The sequence below is a fragment of the Labrus mixtus genome, chromosome 14 (genome assembly GCF_963584025.1).
Source record: "Labrus mixtus chromosome 14, fLabMix1.1, whole genome shotgun sequence".
Taxonomy (NCBI): Eukaryota; Metazoa; Chordata; class Actinopteri; order Labriformes; family Labridae; genus Labrus; species Labrus mixtus.
In genome coordinates, this window is record NC_083625.1 from 1,657,573 (window position 1) to 1,676,022 (window position 18,450).

Sequence of the window (18,450 nt, forward strand, 5' to 3'; positions counted from 1 at the left end):
GTCGTGCTGCTGCGTTCTGGATCATCTGCAGGGGTTTGATAGTGACTGTAGGAAGACCTGCCAGTAGAGAGTTGGAAAAGTCAATGTGTGATATCACAGGAGCCTGAACCAGGATCTGTGCAGCACGCTCCTCCTTTGTTTTAAATAAGTTGCAGGCGTTGTAGGTGTGTGTTTGCGTCCCTCACACCTGGTTGGCCTCGGGGTTGGAGGACGTCCCCTGAAGCTTTTTGTTTCATGACCGACATAAATCCAGACACCAGCATCACGAGGGCCGGGTTAGACCTCCACCTCTCCGCCCCCGGGCGTCTGCAGCTGGCACCGCCCTGACAAACACGGTGCATCAGAGATCACGGCTGGCGTTGTTTGTTTTTCACAAACAGTCATATGAGAGTGAGCGCCGGTGAGTGTCCTATAGGCTGCAGAGGAATGTTAGATTCTCTCCCTCTTTGTCCCTCCTAACACTTAACGGGACCATCTGTGTGAGCGAGTGCAGTTAGCACTAATGTAGTCATAACACCTAGCATGCAAACATAACCAGCAGCCATGATGCTTTTATTTCATTGCTGACGGCAGGAAAGTCACCATGGACTCATAGTGACTTTCCTGCTCACCTTCAGGAGTGTGTGTGTTCATGTTGACGCAGAGCGAGGACGGATCCATGATGGGATCAGCTGCACTCTTTGTGATGTCGTCGTTTGTTTGGTGGAGGAGTTTTTTGACTTTAATCGTCTTTGTGTTTTTCTGTCTTTGTTTTGTGCGCACAGATTTCAAACGACCTGAAAGTTGAATAAATGAGGAGAGAAAGAGAAAATGACTCGACTCTAGATCAAACAGAGATCATGCACTACTCGTCCTCATCTCACATCTGTGCCGCAGTATGGTGTACAAACAGGCTGTGCTAACAGTACAGGCGCCACATTAAGACACGCGAAGGGAGGGGGCAGGGTCGGGGTTTCTGGCACGACTTAAAGTCTTTCTATGTGATTTTTCACACTTAAATGTAGAAATGAAGTATCTCCTCTGAAAATAACTCTGTGAGTCATGACTGTCTACAATGGGTGTAACACCCGAGTCCCACTGTCTGTGATGTTTTCAGAGTTTTCAGAGTCCTATCTTCACTTTGTTTACATCGTCGGGACGGCCGACTGACTCCTCCCCTCGTGTATAAAAGTTGTTTAATTGAGGGACTAGAGAAAAGAAGAATAACATACTGTACTCACTGCTTAACTGTGTTTCTAGATCACGCTCATTTCAGGTAAATTTACATGCAGTGTGAAGATACGAGCAGAATAAAGATCGCTAGCATTAGCATGCTAACACAACAATGCAGCGTGAGTTGTTTTGGTTTCATGCTGGTGCTCAAGGGCGACATCTGCTGGATCAAAAAAATCACATGTAAAGACTTTAACCAACCACCAAGGTGCATGAAGAGGAGAAGCTTGGAGAGCTGCAGAAACATCCTGAGTTTGATCAGACCTGCTCTGGAGTATCCTAAATATCATCATCATTACTTCTGTAGGTGTTCATGAAAGAGCTGCGTCGTAAGCTTTTCTTAAAGTGTCCTCTGTCTCTGTGAGCCGGACATCTCTTTCTCTGGAGCTTCAGTTTGTTTGTGTCCTCTGTCTCTGTGAAGCTACAGGGAGGATGATGAATCCTCTACAGTTCTTACAGATCGTTCAAATCTCCTTTTTTTCTGTTTTACTTTAAGGATTTGCTCGCCTGCACTTTAGCATGTTTCTAATGTCCACAGATGGTTGGAAATAAATCTAAGAAACAGTACATTTTGCTCCTGTTATTTCCATCTCCATCTATATTAAAAAAGGAAATCATCTTCAGAAAAGGTAAAGGGGTAGTAATGGATTTGAAGTTTCTAAAAATGTAAATTCTGGTTGGGGGCTTTTTTTTGTTTTGGATTTTGAAAATTTCAAAAAATGAAGATGAAAAGGAGAAAAAGGAGACAGAATCGAAAAAGACCGAGTACTTTGAGTTTTCTGTTTTATCTTTCATCACAAGAAGTTCACTGATTTACACGAGCAGTAATACTGATTGATCAAATCTCCTTTTTTTCTGTTTTACTTTTAGGATTTGCTCGCCTGCACTTTAGCATGTTTCTAATTTTCCACAGATGGTTGGAAACAAATCTAAGAAATCATTTAATCGTCTTGAAAATCAAAAATAAGATTTTGTCTTTTTTTGCTCTTTATCCTGGCAATACCGGTTGCTGTATTTTGTGTCACTTCTAAATGTTTCAGTATGAAACAGTACATTTTGCTCCTGTTATTTCCATTTCCATCTATATTAAAAAGGAAATAATCTTCAGAAAAGGTAAAGGGGTAATAATGGATTTGAAGTGTCTAAAAATGTAAATTCTGGTTGGTGCTTTTTGTTTGGGATTTTGAAAATTTTAAAAAAGAATCTGAGAATCGAAAAAGAACGAGTTTTCTGTTTCATCACAAGAAGTTCACTGATTTACACGAGCAGTAATACTGATTGATCAAATCTCCTTTTTTTCTGTTTTACTTTTAGGATTTGCTCGCCTGCACTTTAGCATGTTTCTAATTTTCCACAGATGGTTGGAAACAAATCTAAGAAATCATTTAATCAAAAATAAGATTTGGTCTCGACCCTGAGATAGAGTAACACTGATTGAGGCGTTCATACTTCCTCCCTTCACCTCCTTTTTGTCACTTTGAGTCGAGCCGCCGCAGAGACGCTGATTAATGCCGTCACACAAAGACAAATATGAACACGACCAACACGAGTCGTCCACAGGCGCGTCCTGTTCTGGTGTCGTGTAAATACTCACCTGCTTGTCATTTACCCGAGCACTGCACGCCATATGGCTCGCTCATTATCATCATAACAGGCTCTGATTGGACGGGAGGGAGACACTGGGGAGGGGGGGGGGGGTGTTTTCACATGAGGAAATAAAGATCCGGACGCCGGCCAAGTTTCTAAAACTAGTTTGGGTCATGTCTGTTTTGATTGTCCCTGCATCATAATCCTGTTTACTGTACTCGTGATGTAAGAGCGTGCAAAGAGAAACGACGGGATTCTCTTCTCCTGGAAGTCTGGAGGAGCTGCTTATCATGACTGTTTGAGAATTTACTTTAAACTAAGACAGATATAGAAAATAGAAAACACTGTTCCTGTGAATACACAAACATATGAAAGGAAATATTTATGATCAAAAGAAAAGAAAGTATTAGAAAGACAATCATTAAAGGAGCAGTATGTAACTCTGACCCCTAGTGTTTAAAATGGGTACTGCAGTCTAAATTCTAAAAATTGTAGAGAGTTGTCTACTCTGTTGAGAAACACAGATTTGAATCATCCATTAGCGGTGCGGGCTCCCCCCCCCCCCCCCCCCCTTGTTAAATGTGTCCGGCGGCTCGTTTCGCTCTGTTCTGCACGCTTCCTCCTGCAGCTCTCTTTGACCCGCCGTAATGAGACGGAGGAGCGAGGAAATATATTTCATGTTAATGTGCAATCCCCCTGTCGTGTTGTGAGACTCCAGCCAGAGGCCCCCCGTCCAGACCCTGACCCCCATCAGCTGTACATCAAGTCCAACATCCTCCCCCTTACACCTCCCGGGTTTAATCAGCAGAGTTATTAAGAAGACATGACCACGATGAGAGAAAGGAGGGCGAGGGAGGGGGGGGGGGGGAGGGGGGGGGGAGGGGCGGGAAACAGATGGAGGGAGGAAATGAGTCAGTGAAGAGGGGTATCTAATGACTGTGAGGGGCTAAATCTAGACATAGATTCAAAAGTCCAAATGTAAAAGATTTAAGTTTTGAAAAATGGCCGCCATGCATCTATCAGTGACGACCTTTCAGAAAGGACGCGGTGGGCGCTGCGAGCCACTGTGGAAACCATTCATTGTCAATGTGTTGTGTGGCACCAGAGCGTATCAACACCCAGCCGAGCGTAGGGTCGTGCTTTGCCCGCCCTGCACGTTCAACCTGGGCGCTGCGCTCCAGGGCGCCACCTACAATTCTACAATTCACTCAGCAGACTCTTTTATCCAAAGCGACGTACATCAGAGAGTAAGAACAACACAAGCAAGGATCTAGAAAAAAGGGAACAATGTGAGTAAGAGCAAACGATCAGCTTTGAGTCTGATTGGACACACAGGTGCTGACAGGAAGTGACCAGAGGCAAAGCACAACATTGAGGGCAGTTCTTGAGAGCTCTAATCAGTATAGAAACCATCTTATAAGTCGTCGTTATCAAACAAAAACCATCGTCATTACCATCATCATCATCAATAATATGGAGACCATCATCATTAAGTTAGTAGGTATTCATGAAAGAGCTGGGTCTTTAGCTTTTTCTTAAAGGTGCAGAGGGACTCTGCAGATCCAATAGGAGTGAAGATCAGATCACAACAAACGCTGTCCCTCTCTCCTGAGCTCTAGTTTAGTTTAGCTCCAGACCTACAGGACGTCCGAGAGAGAGAGAGAGCGCTGCTCAAACCGCGTCCTCTCTGAAAGGAACTTAAGTCTGCTGAACAGATGGATGGTGTCAACAGAAGTTTTGAAACGACCACATTAAAACAATCTTAAAGTGAAAAATGTCACTTTTATTCACTCGATGACAGATCTGCTCTGAGATCGGGACGCCCATGTGATTCTGCTTTCTCTCTCGCCGCCTCAGATTACATCGCCGAACACATTTATCGCCGTGTCTCAAGAAAACATAATTCAGCATTTATTGGACGTTTCTGTTAATTACAGAGGCGCAGGCGGTGTTTTTCTCTCTTGTCTCCTGTCAGACACTTCACTTCATGAGCCGTTTGAAACGCTCTGACATATTGTAAATGTTCAGACACAATCTTCATTTAGACGACGTGTTGTGTTGTTCGAGGGGAGAAGAAATAAGAGCTTTCATCAAAGTGACAACTCTTGATGTATCACACAAAGTCTAAATACATCACACGACTTTACAAAGCAGCCGCCGTCTGAATCACTGAACTTCACAATCAGGTTTTCTTTCTCCACCATAACTACGATCATTTGAATTCTCCGCACGGCGTCCAGCAGACTCCACGCTTCAGAGATAGTTTTACTTCCTGTGAGTGGGGGGGGGGGTTAGAGGGGTGGGTAGTAGGAGGGACACCGTCTGATGAAATGAGCAGGTGTAGTGAAGTCACAGAACAGAAAGTTCATTCCTGTTTCTCATGTCCTCATGTGACCCAGAATCAAGGTCATAAGCCCCGCCTTCTCCATGTAACCAGATGGGACAACTGTAAGATCGACCGGGAGTGGACCGATGTCCTCTCCCAGACTTCTGTCTCCCTCCTTCAGTTACCTCCTTATGCCTCCTTTCCTCCCTCCTTCAGTTACGTCCCTATGCCTCCTTTCCTCCCTCCTTCAGTTACCTCCCTATGCCTCCCTTTCTCCGTCCTTCAGTTACCTCCCTATGCCTCCTTTCCTCCCTCCTTCAGTTACCTCCCTATGCCTCCTTTCCTCCCTCCTTCAGTTACCTCCCTATGCCTCCTTTACTCCGTCCTTCAGTTACCTCCCCATAGGAAAGGAGGCTTGTAATATCTCTGCAAGTCTTTATCGTACTCCATTTTCTCCATATTACCCACAATTCCCTGCTCCCAATGGCTCTGGATAAACAAAATAACTCGAGTCGTGGCAGAAGGCCGAAAATTCAGAGAGAGTTCAATCTTTAGAGGTTTATAAAGGCGGTTAATCTTTTCACTTTGTTTTATTTACTCTCCTCACTCCGGGCGATTTTCCTCATTCCCCATTTATCTCTCTCTCTCTCTCGCTCGCTCACTCTCTCTCTCTCCCCGCCCCATGCTGCTGTTCTTTATCAGTACAACTCGCCAGCTGACATGAAACGCCATTAAGCAAATCTTCATGAGGCCTCCACAACACAGCTGATTTATCCTGCCGCACGCTTCATAAGTTTCTGATTGATGTCGGCAAAGCAGACGATGGAGGGAGAGGGAGGTAACTGTGAGGGAGGAAAGGAGGCATAAGGAGGTAACTGTGAGGGAGGAAAGGAGGTATAGGGAGGTAACTGTGAGGGAGGAAAGGAGGCATAGGGAGGTAACTGTGAGGGAGGAAAGGAGGCATAAGGAGGTAACTGTGAGGGAGGAAAGGAGACACAGGGAGCTAACTGTGAGGGAGGAAAGGAGGCATAGAGAGGTAACTGTGAGGGAGGAAAGGAGACATAGGGAGCTAACTGTGAGGGAGGAAAGGAGGCATAGGGAGGTAACTGTGAGGGAGGAAAGGAGGCATAGGGAGGTAACAGTGAGGGAGGAAAGGAGGCATAGGGAGGTAACAGTGAGGGAGGAAAGGAGACATAGGGAGGTAACTGTGAGGGAGGAAAGGAGGCATAGGGAGCTAACTGTGAGGGAGGAAAGGAGGCATAAGGAGGTAACTGTGAGGGAGGAAAGGAGGCATAGAGAGGTAACTGTGAGGGAGGAAAGGAGGCATAGGGAGGTAACTGTGAGGGAGGAAAGGAGGCATAGGGAGGTAAATGTGAGGGAGGAAAGGAGGCATAGGGAGGTAACAGTGAGGGAGGAAAGGAGACATAGGGAGGTAACTGTGAGGGAGGAAAGGAGGCATAGGGAGCTAACTGTGAGGGAGGAAAGGAGGCATAAGGAGGTAACTGAAGGAGGGAGGAAAGGAGGTAGAGGGAGGTAACTGAAGGAGGGAGGAAAGGAGACATAGGGAGGTAACTGTGAGGGACGAAAGGAGGCAAAGGGAAGTAACTGAAGGAGGTAAGGAAAGGAGGTATAGGGAGGTAACTGTGAGGGAGGAAAGGAGGCATAGGGAGCTAACTGTGAGGGAGGAAAGGAGACATAGGGAGGTAAATGTGAGGGAGGAAAGGAGGCATAGGGAGCTAACTGTGAGGGAGGAAAGGAGGCATAAGGAGGTAACTGAAGGAGGGAGGAAAGGAGGTAGAGGGAGGTAACTGAAGGAGGGAGGAAAGGAGACATAGGGAGGTAACTGTGAGGGACGAAAGGAGGCAAAGGGAGGTAACTGAAGGAGGTAAGGAAAGGAGGTATAGGGAGGTAACTGTGAGGGAGGAAAGGAGGCATAGGGAGCTAACTGTGAGGGAGGAAAGGAGACATAGGGAGGTAAATGTGAGGGAGGAAAGGAGGCATAGGGAGCTAACTGTGAGGGAGGAAAGGAGGCATAAGGAGGTAACTGAAGGAGGGAGGAAAGGAGGTATAGGGAGGTAACTGTGAGGGAGGAAAGGAGACATAGGGAGGTAACTGAAGGAGGTAAGGAAAGGAGGTATAGGGAGGTAACTGTGAGGGAGGAAAGGAGGCATAGGGAGCTAACTGTGAGGGCGGAAAGGAGACATAGGGAGGTAAATGTGAGGGAGGAAAGGAGGCATAGGGAGGTAACAGTGAGGGGGGGAAAGGAATCATAGGGAGGTAACTGTGAGGGGGGAAAGGAAGCATAGGGAGGTAACTGAAGGAGGTAAGGAAAGGAGGATTAAGGTGTGTTGATAAAATCAAATGGACAGTTGCCTCTATGACGAGTCGTCCTCTTTTTAACCACGAGAGACGAGGACACGCCAAAGAGGCGTTCAGGGTCTGTAGGAGAAAGAGGGATCAGAAGGTTTTGTCGAAGAGAGAGAGGTAAGAGGAAGAAGGAGAAGAGAGGCAGAAAGAGGATGAAAGGGGAGAAGACGATGTAAAGGAGTGACTGGAGGAAAGACGAGGAGCGGAGGATTAAACGAGAGAGACGAGAAAAGAAAAGAAGGTGAAACAAGTCTGCACCAAAGAAGAAGAAAGTGTAGATCAAGAAAAAGGAGAAGTGAATGATGGTCACTGAGGTCACATTTGGGACGCCTCCTGATGAGATAATCTCGGAGGAGGAGGCGGCGGCGGCGTAATATTTTGGCTGGAGGAAGTAGAAATAAAAGTCCAGGATGGGTTTCATCGATCGCCCGTGAGGTCTGTTTGTACATGTTTACGAGGCAGAGAGAGAGAGAGAGAGAGAGGGAGGAGGATGATTAGAGGGAGGGTGGAGAGCAGAGTGAGCGAGGAGGAGGAGGTGGCGGCGGCGGGTGAATGCAGGTGGGCCACATTGATCGGAGTCTGCAGGCCGCTCATCGACCTGCAGCAGATGAGGACTGATTACAGCGCGGTTAAGAGGCTCATGAAAGGAAACGCTGGTGATAGTCAGACATGTGCACGTCTAAAAAAACATGTCTAAAAACATGTCTAAAAACACGCCTAAAAACACGCCTAAAAACACGCCTAAAAACACGCCTAAAAACACGCCCTGAACAACGCCGTCTGCCTCAGGTTTGACCTGGGACGCCGTCTGATGAAATGAGCAGGTGTAGTAAAGTCACAGAACAGAAAGATTCCTGTTTCTCATGTCCTCATAAAGGTCATGAACACCCCCCCCCCCCCCCCCCCCCCCACCCCACCCCACCCCCTTCTCCATGTAACCAGATGGGACAACTATAAAATCAAGATGCACATCAGATACATTTTTCTGTTTTTTACTTCCTTATCCGCTGTTTCAACATAGTGCATTCACACCTCAGTCCGTCCGTGAATAGATCGACCCGCACAGGAAGTCAGGAAAGGAAGTCTCACAGAGCGTCCGGACAATAAAACACAACATACAGACTCCTGTTCGTATTTTTCATAACTTTATCAACATGACGTCAAAACAGAATGAACAACAAATCAACCTCAGAAAGACAAAGAGACATTTTGTTTACACGTTTTTGTCTGTCTTGATCTTGTAGTTCTCTTGTGATCTTGTAGTTCTCCTGTGATCTTGTAGTTCTCCTCTTGTAGTTCTTCTGTGATCTTGTAGTTCTCCTCTTGTAGTTCTTCTGTGATCTTGTAGTTCTCCTCTTGTAGTTCTTCTGTGATCTTGTAGTTCTCCTGTGATCTTGTAGTTCTCTTCTGATCTTGTAGTTCTCCTGTGATCTTGTAGTTCTCCTGTGATCTTGTAGTTCTCTTCTGATCTTGTAGTTCTCCTGTGATCTTGTAGTTCTCCTCTTGTAGTTCTTCTGTGATCTTGTAGTTCTCCTGTGAGCTTGTAGTTCTCCTGTGATCTTGTAGTTCTCCTCTTGTAGTTCTTCTGTGATCTTGTAGTTCTCTTGTGATCTTGTAGTTCTCTTGTGATCTTGTAGTTCTCCTGTGATCTTGTAGTTCTCCTCTTGTAGTTCTTCTGTGATCTTGTAGTTCTCCTCTTGTAGTTCTTCTGTGATCTTGTAGTTCTCCTGTGATCTTGTAGTTCTCCTGTGATCTTGTAGTTCTCCTCTTGTAGTTCTTCTGTGATCTTGTAGTTCTCCTGTGATCTTGTAGTTCTCTTCTGATCTTGTAGTTCTCCTGTGATCTTGTAGTTCTCCTGTGATCTTGTAGTTCTCTTGTGATCTTGTAGTTCTCCTGTGATCTTGTAGTTCTCTTGTGATCTTGTAGTTCTCCTGTGATCTTGTAGTTCTCCTCTTGTAGTTCTCCTGTGATCTTGTAGTTCTCCTGTGATCTTGTAGTTCTCCTGGATCTTGTAGTTCTCCTGTGATCTTGTAGTTCTCCTGGATCTTGTAGTTCTCCTGTGATCTTGTAGTTCTCCTGTGATTTTGTAGTTCTCCTGGATGTTGTAGTTCTCCTGTGATCTTGTAGTTCTCCTGTGATCTTGTAGTTCTCCTGTGATCTTGTAGTTCTCTTGTGATCTTGTAGTTCTCCTGTGATCTTGTAGTTCTCCTGTGATCTTGTAGTTCTCCTGGATCTTGTAGTTCTCCTGTGATCTTGTAGTTCTCCTGTGATCTTGTAGTTCTCCTGGATGATGTGCTCAGGACCAAAGAGACAAAGACGTGCACATTCTGTATGTTAGCCGTCCTGTCTCGATGATTTGAAGAACCTCCAGCCTTCATTTCTTCATTTACATTCAACAATCCCTGATTCTACCTCACCGTGGTGTTTATTGTTGTTAGTCCATCAAACGTTAGAGGGACGTTTAAACACGCCACATCCCCGCTGGACCTGAAACCAACTCATCAAACTCATCAAGCAAGTTTGAAGCCAGATTTCAGAAAGTTTCTTCATGTTTATTTTCATCTCGAGATGCCCGAAGCGCAAACTAATGAACTCAAATGAGCTTAAAATACACACACACACACACACACACACACACACACACACACACAGTGCCATGCTAATAAGGGTGGCCCAACACTCTTCCAGTCGACGTCCCCAGCAGGCCCGTCTACAGAGGAATATCAAACATCCTGCTCACTATCATTCTTTCCAATTAGAAGCTCAGGACTTCATTACTGTCGCCTCGCCGGCTGCAGGCTTCAGCACACACACACACACACACACACACACACACACACACACACACACACACACACACATACACACACACACATACACACACACATACACACACATACACAGACGGACATAAAGGTTCGGGCTGCAGACTCTTTTACTGTCTGTTTACAGTTGAAGGACGTTACCCACAGCGTCCATCTGTCTGTCTTCCTGTCCCGGTCCAGACCGCCGCGTCGACGCTGCAGGACCTCATTTCACTCTCTAGATTTGTTGTGCGTCTATTTGTCCGCTGAGAGTGTAGAGAAACACATCTACTGTCACCGATGTCAGCTGGTTGTGGATTTCTTCACCCGGCCTCCTCGTCTTGGAACAGGAGCCGACGAGGTGCAGGGTGACACCGATCCAACGGCTCCGTCCGTCTGGGAACGTTTCTGAAAGCGCTGCTCTGGACTAATCTCAAGTTTCAATTTGAAAGCCAGTCTCAGGACGCTCCAAGAGACGAGCGCTGTTTGGGGTTCGATGCTGTCGACCCTCAGACACACCAATCAGAAGAGAGCGACCTCTGAGTGAGGAGGGTCTTTAGGTGACCGCAGCCTCAAGAGCGTTTTAAGGCAATTTAAAATAAATATTGTTTTTTTTACTGTGAATCATGCAAAGCTGTGGTGGTTGAAAGTCGCCATGTTTGGAGGACGCCGTCCTGATGCTGTTTGTGCTGCTGTGATAAAAACGTCATGTAACTTATACTCGGATACATTAACTCGTCTGTAAACATATTCTCTTCCTCAGGGTCGGTTTCACCCGGTCGTCATGACTACGGTCAACTCAGAGGACGTTACAATCAGGGGTGGGGGTGGGTGGAGAAGCAGAGAGAATCACTCCCATGATTCCCCGCCAGCCTCAATGTCATCTTTTGTTGTTGTTTCGGTTGAGAGCCCCCTGGTGGTGGAAATTACATACTGCACCTTTAAGTCATTTGTGGCACAAACTGGATTAAATAAGAATAAAACACATTAAATATATATTAAAATGTAACCTGACGTAGCTATGTATAGAGATCACTTACTGACTTTGACATATCCTGCAGAACATTGAAAGTCGGAGCGTTGCAGAAAGAAGCAGAGTCGGAGTGAAACCTGATTTGCTGCTTTACATGTTGAAAGTCCTGCACAGATCTCAGGTCAGGGTTAGTGAACCAGAATCGGATCATTTGGCTTCTTCGTCCCGACATCACATGCCGGCCTGTGGCGAGCCCGACTAATGATGAACAGAAGAGCTCTCTCCCCCTCCTCTCTCGCCCTCTCTCTCCCCCCCCTCTCTCTCTCTCCCTCTCTCTTCTGTCAGCTCACCCCAGTTCCCCCCCTCTCATCTCCAACGAGTCCTGACAAACCTGTGACTCAAGCTGTTAATCCAAACTCTTCTGAACACTAGCAGTGCTTCCAGAGCTGCACAAACACAGTTCAGTTGTTGTGTCATGACGCCTCACACTTTGACAGCTCGTCACCGGGTGTTAGACGGGGGGGATGCACGCCGCCGCTGACACTGTGCGTCGCTGACACTGTGCGTCGCTGCTGTGTATCTGCTGTCGCTGGTGTCACCGCGGCTTTGTTAGAACGTCTCTCACTTTCTCCTCAATCGCTGTCGAAGTTCGGCTGACACTCCTGCAGCGGTGTCCTTCAGCGTGAAAACAAGAAAGAAAGTTTAGGGGAGTGATACGACACCCCAGGTGAATGATTTATGTTCACCTGCAGGGTGGGAGCACTCCCGTCTTTTCCAGCGAGCGAAACACAAAGGACAAATTCAAAACTACACAACTGATGCTACTTATTTATTTTTAATTTTTTTAATTGCTGCTGCTATTTTATTATAAATCTGTACCGGTATATTTAATTTAGACATGTCTATTGCTGCTACTGTGTACAGTATATTATTTGTATATAGCTTTATTTTATTCTTTGTATCTGTGTGCTGTTCTATCCTTTGGTGTTACCTGCTGCTGGAATCTGAATTCCAGCAGCAGCAAAGTTGCACATATTCAGATGTGGAAAAGCCAAATAGTCAAATAAAGTCATTACCTGCCTGTTCATTATTCCCTCCTTCAACATAGCCATATACTGCATTATTAGGCAGAGCTATAAAACCTGATGAATATAACCATAGAACAAAAAGAACACATTTTCATAGGAGAGTTAAAGGGACCAGAGGATGATGGAAATTTGTGTTTCAGTAATGTGATTCTGCAGACTGAAGTCTTTACCATCTGACTCTGTGCAGGAGGAAATGGAGCTGCTGTCAACTTAAACCCTTTAAAACAAATACTGGATGTCCTATAGTGGGCACAGAATACACAGGATATGTTCCTCTTTGACTTAGGCTGCCACCTTCCTGTAATCCAGCGGCTGCATACTGCATATGACGAGTGGAGGTCGAGGTGAGCAGGATGCATCTGTCTCCAGGCTGACATAGTTAGCGTCTCAGTTTCACTCAGTTTCTCTCTTTTCTCCTATATTAACTTCTTACTTTGATCTCCATTTCCTGTCTTCACCGCCTCTAATCCGCCCGGCTGCAGACGCTTTCTGACAGCCTAAACTTACTGTCGAGGTGGAGAATTGCCGCCCTTCATAAAAGCTGCTGATTTGCTTATGGCATTCAGAGGAGAAAGGGCAAAGCGTCTCAGCAGGGAGCGCTGGCTATTTATTAGAAAAAGGCTGCTGGCTACACCTCCAGCCTGACTGAAATACTAAAAAGGGAAAAGAATATTATAGAGTCTGCAGCAGAGAAAATGGGAAGCAAGCTAATGATGGTATGCGAGGGGGAGATAATAGAGGGCGAAGAGAGAGAAGTATTAAACGGGTAAATATGAAACTTCCTGCCTTGTATTATTCAGGGAGGCCGCTCCTTCTGTCTACAGGATGTTAGAGACTGACTTACCTGCAGGAGTTTGCAGTTTGCTGAATGTGACCCGCTGCTAAAGAGCAGCAGACGCTCTGAACCGTCATTGGAGGTAGTAACAAAGGTTACCTCACGGCGCTCGCCCTGCCCCACTAGGTCCGTTTTTGGAGCCATGAGCAGCTGTACTCACACCACGGGAGAACTGCAAGACATATCGCAGCGCACTGAGTATGTGGAAAACTGGCAGTTACAGAGGAGAGAGGGGATCAGCTGAGCCAGCAGGGGAGAGCAGCGCTGTGTGTGTGTGTGCATGTCTGACTGTGTGTGTATGTGGAGCTGCGCTGAATCAATGTGAACGTACAAAGATATGAAACCGCTGATCTTAGTCTCTGCACACTTGCTGAAAAGGGCGTGTATTTCAAACCATGATGCAGTACCATATGTGTCCACCATGCTTACGTTTTAATACGGGACCTCGACGGCGTTGGCATCCAGCCTTGAGCATTTTTTTTTTTTTGCTCTTCTGCATTGGCTTCATTTTTCAGTGGCTGAGTTTGTAGCTTGGTAATTTCACAGCTAGACATCCAACCATCACACATTATTCCAGACTGTGCTTTTGCATTTTTTAACCCGCCTGTGACCTTTGAGTGAAGAGTCCGAGGCTCCGAGTGGTGGGGGGGTCAGAGTGCGTTCATTACATCCAGCAGCACATATTCCATCCATGCTTCCTGTGCTATCATGCTAATGCATTCAGACAGTATATATCAGAAGAGTAATTATGGGGTGCAGCGAGCAGTGTGTCTGCACATGCTAATGCAGCACAGGAGATTAATATTTACAATATATACGATCCAACCAATCAGGCATGTGTGACAGTTTGCAGCTGAACGCAGCAAATTCTCCTATACCTGCCCGTTTCTGTTAACAGTTTGTCTTTCGCCCGCCTGTCAGGTGTTACATGCATGTCAAGTTTCACCTGAGGCAGCTGTGGCTCAGTGGTAGAGCTCAGTGGTTTTGTCTAAACTGGGCAATTGGCGGTTCGATCCCAGCTCCCAGCTGCAGTCAACAAGTCGATGTGTCCTGCAAGATACAGAACCCTAAATAAGAATTCAGCTAACACCGCCCTCTATTTATGTCTTTTTTCATGATGTGTTTGAAGGCTGTGTAGGAAATATAAACTTCCAAACACAAGCTGAATCAGTGAGTGTCGGGACAAAGACTCTGAAGCTCGGAGTTTCTTAATCACCAGCGTGACTGACGTACCGTAGCGTGTTTGTGATGAAGTACACGCCCACAGATTTAAGAATAGACAAAGCGGCGCTCTGCTCGACTCACCCCGAGGCTCTGATTGACTGCAGCGTCGATGCAGCAGCTCGGCACGAGTAAACCGAGGCATTCAGGTACATCAGGTCAACAAAGCGTCGGGTGCAGATCAATGAGACTCTCTCTCTCACCTTATGGGCTCGACTTCTTCTTCTGCGTTTAGCTCCAAACCTGCAGATGAAACATTAAAGCAGCGTGATGGATGATGATTGTCAGGCTTTACGGGAAACAATACAAACTCTATCAAGACAACGGCCTGTATAGACGCTCTGCACTGATGTCACCTTCCCACCTGACCACGCCCCCTCATCCAAACGTGAGACACAGACGCCGTCACTGGTGGAAATGATGAAAACTGAAGTAAAACAGACAAATATCTCCTTAAAGGGATACTTCACCCATTTACATTAATCTTTGTATCATTAGAAACCTGGTAGTATTTCTGAATGGTCGTGCATCCCGCCCTCATTTTCCCCTGAGATGTGAAATCTTTGTATTTCTGAGTCTGTAAAGGAACTTCCAGTGATGCAAAAATCGTCATTTTGCGTCACTGGAAGCTGTTGCGGTTAGCGGGGCCGCCGCTGGCCACAGCAGCCGAGAAACAAGGCCGGCCTGTTGGCAGCAACTGTCTCGTGGCTATATTGCTGGCCGCCGCTGCCAGCTCAGCAGCCGAGACATAAGGCCTGCCTGTCGGCGGCGGTGAGGACGAGGAGCCGGGGTCGAGGAGCTGGGGCGGACTGGTTGTGTCGGTGCTCTCACTGTTTGTCTATGGACACAGACATAGAGTCTGTTTTCTGACAGGAATTTACAAGATCAGGAAGAAATCTCTGAATCAGTTGAGGAAACGGCCTTATGTGTTGAAGTAAATATGTTTGTAAACCTGACCTTAGTGGGAGTGGCCTGCGGTGCTGTGCATTCTGGGATTTGGTGTCTTTCATCCACATGAGCCAAAAAGACACTTTCTGCCTTTTCTCGGCCAAGAAGGCACCAACTTCAAAATGTATTTCACATTTCTACATATATGACCCAATGTCAACACAGAGTCATGTTTCAACGGGGGAAGTATCCCTTTAAGCTCTGAGGACATTTGGACTCGACAGAGATCCCTAGTTTACTAAAGACTCAGTGGAAAGGCGACTTGTTGTATGTGGCCAGAAATCAATGTTCCTGTCATCTTCATGAACCCGTCATGACCCGGCTCGAGACGGGAAAGAAGGAGATGAGTGTTGCCAAATGGGGCCCATTTAGGGAGGTTTACAACTGTCATTGCAAACTTTGCACATTCTGCTGTAGTTTGAAGTTTGTCAGCCCTCTGGCGCCCCCTACTGGCCCGGAGCCCAAAGCAAATGCCTGCCCCTCCCCTGTTGACAAGCAGCGTGCCTCTGACTGAAATGCAGTCGCTCAGGTGACAAAGAGAGAGAGAAGAAGAGACAAGATCCAGATTTTAGATTCATCTTTCAGAGATTTAGTGCATAAATGATTCGCTCAGTGAGCGGACAACGAAAGTGAAGAAGAAGAAGATGCCTCGCTGCATGTGACGGCCTCCCTCCTGCAGATGAAACAGAGATATCAGCTCTCAGTGTGAATAAAAAGAAAGCTTCACTTTCCCTCAGCCAGAGTCAGCAGAGTGTCCGAAACTCTTTTTAATTCAGCTTTTTGTTTTGCAGTTAAAACATTTTCATTCAGTTTAACGATAACTTTAATATTTAAGGAGCTGAGAGTGTCTAGTTTTACAGCCATCAATGATTCATCTTTATTTAAAAAGTTTTTATCTGGAGTTTGGAGCCATAAAAAACCCTCTCAGATCCAGAACACCCAGAATGCTTTGTGGTTGTAATCAGGAGCTCAAAGTTTCACTGCGGGACTGTATGGATCCTAACATCGATCCGCCATCAATACGGGAAGTTTTTCAATTTGCTGTAATCACTTCACTAAAGCTTCACCTCCAACTTTTAAATCCTGAAGACTCGAAACGAGACGAATCTGAGGACAGCACACTGATTGATTGTCATCCTATCTGACAGCACAGGCAAGTGAAAGATGATAAACAAGACATTTACACCAAGGAGACATCCCCGGCTGTCCACACGAGTAAACACACAGTCACACACACACACACACACACACACACACACACACACACACACACACAGACACACACACACACACACACACACACACACACACACACACACACACAGACACACACACACACACACACTGGCAGCTCCAGACACGCCCACTCACTCCTTCCTTCTATCCATTTGATGAAGGATAAGAGTTATTCACAATAAGGCGTGTAGCTGACCTGATTGACAGGTGGGCGCGGTGTAACGGTTTGTCAGGAGGTTTAAAACCCGCCTCAGCTCCAGCTCTCAGCCTGTCGTTAGGTTGACTGAAAGTTAGACTGAGACAGCATTTCCAGCATGGAGACCGCCATCGATGGGACTCCAGCGCCCCCTGCAGGAACAGACGGGGGGACGTCACTCAGGCTTCAAACGTTCATATTCACAGTGTTTGTTTTTAAGCCTCTTGACAAACCGTTACACCGCGCCCGCCTGTCAGTTAATTGTTTTTAGGGGGTTGAGAGTTTGAAGCGGGGCGTGTACTGTCATCTCTCAGGTTACTGTCAGTGCGAGCCTGAACATGTTTATGTGTCATCTGTATTTTGTATTCAGCAGAGAGTGACGGCTCTGTTCATGGTCACCTCTGTGAATAAAACTTGATCTATCTGATTTCCTGATCGGTCTCCGCGTGAATACTGAGCAGACAGCGGCCGTACGTCACCGCGCTGACACGTTCATGGACCCGTGGGGGGGCTGAAGGGGGGGTCTGCAGAGAAAATAAACAATGTCATTAAAGATGAATGTGTCTGTGTGAGCAGCTGTGTGTCCGCTGCTATGTGTGTGTGTGTGTGTGTGTGTGTGTGTGTGTGTGTGTGTGTGTGTGTGTGTGTGGGGAGGTATCAGGCAGATATCATCAGCTGCAGCCTGGAGTACCTCCGAGGTGATGAAATACAAGAAACTCCCTCCAGGAATCATTCCAGTGATTGGTGACGCTCCGAGCTAAACATGAGCAGCAATAACACAAAACCAGATCCTGGATTCATCCGCATGGACTCTGATGCGTCCTGTCACTGTATGAAGAGTCATTAAGAATTCAAAATATATCTTTGCTGAAATGATGAACCGTAGTTGTTACAACATGAGCCAGTGTTTTATTTTGAAATTAGTTTTGGCCTAAGCTGCAGAAACTCAAATTGAACATGTATAGACTCCTACAGCGGGTTAGCGAGCGCGGCCCGACGGGGAGCTCCAGGGTGGGCGATGACCTCAGACGTCTGGATTATGAGTTTTGATCTTTCATCGACACAATGTGGGCTTTCAATAAAGGAGGTCGCGTTGAGCTTTAAAACCGCCAAAAGACAAACCGAATGATGACCTGTGTGATCTTATAAAAGTGAATAATGTCCACAGCCACAACATTGAGACAAACAGCTGTAAACTTTCAACCATTCAAACTGGACCCCTCCTCCTGGGCTCCTCCCCCCCAGAAGCCCCGCCCCCTGCAAGATGTAGTGTGTACGTTTATTTCTTGTAGCTACACTGCAAGCTAACACACGCTAACACAAGCTAACCGCCAGTGTTTGTCACCTTCCTGTCTAACAGGAAGTAGACCAACTCCACGTCCACGGGTAAAAGACAACACAAGGTTCACCCTCGTTTTAGAACGAGCTTTATCCACTTGGTGTTTCTCCTCACTCTCATTATATTTTATCTTCTTTGCTGCTACGTCCACGTCCGTCATATTCACCAGTTTGAATCTCGTCCAATCACTGAATTGTATCCACTTCTAAACTCACCTGCTGCGCTGTCATTGGCTGGAGGAAACACACCAGCTCCGCCCAGAAACATCCAGAGTCAACCAGAACAAATCAGAACAGTAAAATCCAGTCAGAGGACAGA

At 46.3% G+C, this 18,450-nt stretch overlaps 2 protein-coding genes across 3 annotated transcripts in view; both read left to right on the forward strand.

The window, feature by feature from the left end:
• Positions 1-18,450, forward strand: part of fam114a2 (family with sequence similarity 114 member A2) — a 508,616-nt gene that overhangs the window by 455,395 nt on the left and 34,771 nt on the right. The gene's annotated exons all lie outside the window — the stretch shown is intronic.
• sgcd (sarcoglycan, delta (dystrophin-associated glycoprotein)) overlaps positions 1-18,450 on the forward strand; it is a 282,814-nt gene that overhangs the window by 244,194 nt on the left and 20,170 nt on the right. The window lies entirely within an intron of this gene.